Raw genomic sequence first — 6,993 nt, forward strand, 5'->3', positions numbered from 1 at the left:
GGGCCTCCTGTTGAGAGCCCCGGGAGATGTGCCAAGGTTATATTTAAAGGGAGGTGGAAACCGCAAGTAGATAACATTTTACTAACCAATAAGTGACCCTAAGGGATGGGTACTGGGGGATGGACATTTAGGACAGCGAATGGGGCAAGGCTTGGGGGGCTGACCCCTAGCCTCTGGCTAATCACTCGAGGACCTGGACCGAAGCTTCTAGATGGAGGTGATGGGATGCTGAGTGATTGACAGAGAGCCAGGGTGGGGGTTTGGGGATGATCTCATCCAGGAAGAGGGATTACACAGGTAAAGGGAGAGGGGTACAATCTGGGATAAACCATTTGGGAAAAGTACGGGGATACAAAACAAAACTACTTCAAAGTATTGCAAAGTATATAAACACACTACAACAGTTAAGTAGGGAAGGTTGGTAAATTAAGTCCCAGATGAAAAGTGAAGGAGTAACTCAAAGTGATGCTTCTGAGCTCAAGTCATTGACTGCCCACCTGCTTTCAGTATTTGTCCCAGCCAAGCTCCTCCTTGAGGCTGTGGAAAGGATTCCTCAGTACACGGAGGCAGAAAAAGTGCCACGTGTAGGGCCAGGATTATACGATCAGAGTTTGTGGGAGTGGTTTTGAGCTATTGGGACTAAACTCACTGTCTTTTCCAAAATAATGAACAGCACTGCAAATTAGGGTAATTCTCTCTCTGCTGAGAGGATATTTTAGCATCTTCCACAAGCGGTCTGATCTTTGAAGCCTGATGCAATGTGTTCCAGCTTCTCATGACAGAGAAGACACAAGCCTGTAAGAGGATCATGGAAGGGCAGAGTGTTGGATCATTTTTTGCCAAGAAATGTTATGAAGAATGGAGTCTTTTCTTTCTGCCATTTAGCTTGCACATGTGACACCCAGAGATGGATATTAAGACATGGATTATGACCCAGGAATATCAGGCTGAGCAGAGCAAACTCCTCAGTGAAAGAAGAGAGGGGGAGAATAGCTGGAGCAAGTACAGGTCAGCTTTGTGGAAGAGAAGCAAAAGGGCTGTAGGCTTTGAAGGCCAGGAGCACCTGTGTGTAACTTCTGGCTGCTTTTCTGAAGTGGGACTATAGGAGAGGATCCTGCATATTGAGACAGTATTTCATGACGGCAGGTTTTGGGAAGCTCTCCAAAACTGTGACAAGCCAAATCACAAGAACTCTGATGGATGAATCTCCAAGTGTTGGAAATTATGTGGTTCGTCGACAGAGAGAAATTGCAGAGGCTTTAAATATCCTGGAGTTAAAGCTCTGTGATCTCCATTGTGAATGAAGATTATATTTGTATAAAGGTGTATGATGCCAATACAACCATTAAGAGAGAACACACGTCCAACTGAAATAGTTATGCCTGTAGAAGAAAACAGTGGCTTGGAACTACTTGAGCAGAATATGTTTATCATACCAACTAGCTCCAAAAGGCTGCATTATAGTCATTAGGGGATGAAATTTATATCCTAGACTTAGACTAGATTTGAGTCTGTAATAAGCTGGTTATGTCCTTTCTACTGGCTTCTGCCATACCTGCTAGCTCTAAGGAGCTGGGGGATACTGTCCTGAAGGAGGGATCATTTTCTTTTTTTTTTCTAGCTCCTCAGCAGACATGGCTGTGGAATTCTTTATTGGTAACAATATATATCATAACTTCAGTAATTCACATGGGAGTGGATTTCAGCTTAAAAGTTACTTAGATAGACTTAGCATTTTTGCTCGAGTCCCCTGGCTTCCCAAGCAAACACAAATGATTCTGGATTTTCTCAGATCTTCTGAGCCAAAACAACTTTTATGGGGCTAGATGGGCTGACTATATAGAGGTGTGCAGTACCTTTCTGTACATACATATGTGGACTTGGGTTTGAGCTCCACTCTAGTGGAGTGTAAATTGATAGTGGAGTATGAGTATCAGCATATTCCTAGATTATGATGATTTCATATGCCTAATTCCAAATAAAATTCAGAAAACATTTTTCTAGGCAGCAGTGAAAGCAAGGGAGTTCCTCATCAGTACCTGCACCCTCTTCTAGGAGTGCCTGGCAGGATATCTTCTACAAGCAGAGATCACAGAGATGGCTGCCCTGGCAAAACAATAGTGTCCCAAAATAGTATCTGCCAAGGACCTGGCAGAGGAGGGGGAAAAGATCAAGTGAGTAGATGGGGTAGAGCTGTCCAAATAGATAATTCAGCTGACACAGGGGCTGGTATTCTGAAGGGGAAGCTTTGGCTGCCTGACTGCCAGTTTCCCTATCTGGTGAACAAATAGTTTCAGTGTGGCTTCACCATGATGTCTCTTCACCTTTCACAGGACCTACAGTTACATGAACTCACTAAATAGTCGCTAAACTTTGTCTCCATTAAACCTGTAATACTCCAGCAAAGTTGTAACCAGTTTACAGTAAGGCTACTAAATTTATCCAGATCTCTTTTCTACCCATGTAACTTAAAAACAATGTTATATATTAGTCTGAGTGCAGATAACTGTACATTATTCTAGTTTTATATAAAATAACAAAGACCTGTGTAGTTCAATAACCTATATACAGCAAAAGGAATTCAGCTTAACTGAATTGTTTTGTTTGACTGTAGCAACCCTCAGTTTCTTCCCTGTAATGAGACCAGACATGCTCCTGTCCAGGGCTTACATATTTCTGAATAACAGACAAAAGCTAAAAGTTGAGAACAGCTTTCTTGTTTGCACTAGGAAAATTTAAGTCTACAACGTAAGCAGCTTATCATCTGAAATATTAATGCGTTCTTCCCTATAAAAGCACCTATCTTCTCTGCAAAAGTACAGTGAAGCAAAATGCACTTCTGGCTCCTTAGAATGGCTATCAAGGGCATCTTAATTGATTATCGTGAATTTCAAATGATTTTCTTCTTTAGTTCTCTTTACTGCATCTTTTGTCTTTAGAGAGCCCTTCCTGGAGGGCACACAAAACCTCCCTGAATGCAATGCTTACAAACAAGGTCCATTGCAGGAAATTACTTCCAGTGTCAAATGTTTTGCATTAAAATTGTCCACCCAGTGAACCCTTCTTACTCAAGTTTATTTTGATATTTGATGAGTTTGGGGCAACAAAAAAAGCAGAAGCACACAGATCAAAATCCTACTTCATTACTTGGGCTGCTCTCAGTCAGAGTGGATACTTGATAACTGCACCCTGTGGATGGAAAGGGAAGGAGGGTACAATAATGTAATCATTAGTCAAGGTTTCAAAGACCTATATTCAGTTCTTAGCTATCAAGTGATCCATCATCCATCTATGAAACACTTTCAACAGCTGTAGCCTTTTTCTGTAAGAAGTCTTATGAAAGTGAATGCATCAGCATCAAGAAAATCATACAGCTGGGTATCATACAGCTGTGTCAGCCAGTAATGCAAGCAATGTATTGGACAGTGCAGCAAAGAAAACATTTTCCCATTTGCCATGAGTCTTAGAAATGGTGAAGTAGTGTGATTTTCCTCTTCCATTGATTTTCAGTTTTTTAGCATTTTTTGTAGCCTTCTGTAGTCCTTTCAGATTCCTTTCCAAGTCAGAAGATAACTCACATATGCCTTCTGTACCTTGCATATCTGATCCACAACATCAGGACATGTGAAGAGGTGGTGAGCAGGTGTTGTGCAGATCCATGAGGGAACAGGAAATTTCCCATGATGTCTCCATCTATGAGAAAACCCAGAGCACTGGTGTTATAAATATGTTTCTCACTTGAGCTATTAGGAACTTGATGAAATTGCAAATACTCTCATCTTCTCTTCCCTGAAGTTTCTCTCTAGCCTTGGCTGAAATTGCAACAAATGCCTTCTTTGCTTGCAGGGAAAATAAAAATAGAAGGCAAAAAGTAAGAAAATAAAATTATCTTTAAAATGTAGTTGGAGCTGATGCAGTAAATTCAGCTGCTCAGTTGTTGCTTTGTTTGTTGTTTCTGCCATCACCCACTAATGTAGTTGAAAAGCTAGCTACTGAAGTCATTGAATGCCGTTTGATTTATTCTTTCCTCTGTTTTATATCCAGTACATATTTTCATAAGTTGGGCTGTCGTTACAGTGAAGGTGAAATTTCTGTCCTTTTTCTAGAGACTAATTGTATAAGAAAATAAAACCCCAAAATATTTATAGTATCAATTGCAGTGTATCTGAGTATACGTATAGTCTAAAAATACTGATTTTAATTAGTGACCTCTTCGGGGTGAGGCAAGAGCTCCATTTTTAGTTACAAGATATTGGTGGAGGTGGAACTCCAGGACAGTTTCAGGGCAATAAGTAGCACGGATTTTGGTAGCACATTTCCTAGCCCAGCAGAGGAGTGGGGAGGGTTCATGACTATGCTGTTCAACCTCACAGCACGCTTGCATTGTACCTACAATGTGACTGAGACATCTTTAAAACCACAGTGTTCTATATTAAAGATCCCAGTGATGGTTAAGTGATTAAAACACAGAGGAGTAAGAACTGCTAGACTGCTAGAACTGTAAGACTGCTTGAACTACCTGCTGTTATGGGGAAGCAATTATATACTGAATACCTAAAGGCAGATATATTTGATGGAAAGAACTGGAACTGGGCTTGTAAAGAATAACTGTGAGTTAATCAGTGATATAAATGAAGGTTTTCAAACAATTGTATTAGAGAATTCTCCTTTGAGTTCTGCTTTTGTGTTCCTGTTGGCTTTTGTGTGTGTATTCCTAAAGCGAAAGGCAAGACAAAATTACTCCATCAAATTATTTGCTAGAATTATAGTCTGGCACATTCTGCTGTCTGACTAGCCCTGGTGGGCAGGGTTAATATTGCTTTGAAAACTGAATTTAAGGTTTTCTGATTCACAAAACCTCAGTCTTAAATATGATATTAGGGAAGGCGGGGGGTGGGGGAACTTTTATCTTACACAGTGTTATAAAATAGTAATTGCAATTGGACAGCAGTTGTGTCTTGTTAGTTCTATTGTTCTGAAATAGTAATGATAGAAGACCATTTCCTTGCCTGTATCTAGACACATGCAGATGTTACTGCAGGGTAGCTTGGGAAGACGCTACCATTTGCTGCCCAGAGTACCAGCCTGTGTGCATGCTCTGACCTTACAATAAGTTTCAGTCTTCTTGCTCCCTTTTCACTAAACCTAAGTCCCTTCAAGCTTTCATTTACTGCTACATAAGAACATGTAACTGAGAAAATAGATAATATTAACTTATTCCTCTGCTTGAGCTACTCCATAGCTCTGCACTGACTTCAGAAGAGCAATATCTGCTTCTGAGAGCAAAGGGGATCAGACTAGGGTTCACAGGCTGTGGAATTTTCAACAGGACCTAAAGGAGAGGGGTCAGTACCCATTTGTCCATGGAGCTCCCTTACACCCTTGTGAAAGTACCGTGTGCTGTGCTTATCTGCATTCCTAGTTATTGGTTCCAGACAGTTTAGGAACAGTAAAGTTATTGCTCCATACTATGATTAATATGATACACTGGTCATGTGCTATCATCTGGGACATCTGGGTCATTTAGGGACACAAACAACTATCACCAGTAGGTTAGGATATATGAAAGGCTTGTGCAAACTCTTCTGAGGCCAACGTGAGTTTTTCCCACGACTCTGATTTGAAGCTAGATAGAGACATTTTGGCATGAAATTTATGCATACTTCTTAGGCAGTGTCCCTGTAGGAAAGTGTGGAAATGAAACATTGAAGGAGGGCTTAAGAGACACTTGCTCAGCTGTGATCAGTAGTGCACTCAAGACTGTGCTCTCAGGCATGCAAGCTGGTCTGCTCCAACCTCACCAACTCCATTTACAGTGCGTTTACCTGTTACATTAAGGAAGATGAAGTGTTTGGCGGTTTGTCCTTTTAGGTGTTCTTTCTCCTCCAGCTGTTGTCAAATACAATGAATTGTTACACAGCTGCTGAATTTATGCTGTTGTATGACTGCATTTATAAAGAGGAAAAGCCCAGACTGAAATGAGCCTGGTTTCTCAACGGCAGGAGCAGTTGCAGCAGGTGCTTGCTAAGAATACCTCTGGAAGAGAGAGGAAGAGCAAGTATGCCTGTATATATCAGTTTGCACACTGACACTCTTCCCAAGGCAACTGAGGAAATAAGCCAGCTAAGGTTGAAAATAGCAGCTATTCAACAATCATTTTGTCTAATTCTACAAAGATTTAACCAGACCTGTGTGTTTGTCATGAGATTCATTTTAAGAAACAGCTGTTCAAAGAAATCCTCTTATTTTTCTGCTGTCAGTCAGTATCAGTTTGCTGCCCCAGTGGTAAACATTCACCTCCACCCTGTGTCTATGTATTCAGCCAGTGAGAATTCACACCAAGCAGTCAGCACATCTTTATTACTGAGAATTTGCACTGTGTGCAGATGTTCCTGCTGTTAACTTGAAAATCTGGCTGTATGGTGCCAGAAACATTTATGAATCTGGGATTCTCTTCCTGGGTCTGCTGCTGAAGCCTGATCATTTGACTATAGTTAGTGGAGATCTCACAAACAATACACCAGCAGGACTGACACAAATACTACTCTCAAAAGAGGTAGTTACTCAGGTGACCAGAAGGAGCTGCTCAGGTGTGTTTATTGTTGGTTAGAAAGTGCCTTTGAAGGTAAAACCTTCTAAGTAGTCACAGAATAGGTGCAGCAGTGATAACGTTTTCTAACAATGTCTTCCAGCACCGACCATAATAAGACTCTGTGCCATGGTGTCTGTCCTTGAATTGATACCTTCACATTATAACGATGTGGTTTTATGTGGATAACTCTCCACCAGGAACCAGAGAGGGATATTAATTTACACTGTACAGTCATCTAATTAAGTTGTTGAAATTAAAATTACTTTGGGCCACAGTACTTTGGGCTGATTTTTAGTAATGTAAGAGCATGGTAGATGCCACTTAATTAGAAGAGCTGGGAAGAGGGATGGGTATGAGATGGTAAGGTTTGCAGGTAATTAGCTTGTTTAGACTGGATAAAT

This window comes from Geospiza fortis, unplaced genomic scaffold (genome assembly GCF_000277835.1).
Source record: "Geospiza fortis unplaced genomic scaffold, GeoFor_1.0 scaffold1, whole genome shotgun sequence".
NCBI classification, from domain to species: Eukaryota; Metazoa; Chordata; class Aves; order Passeriformes; family Thraupidae; genus Geospiza; species Geospiza fortis.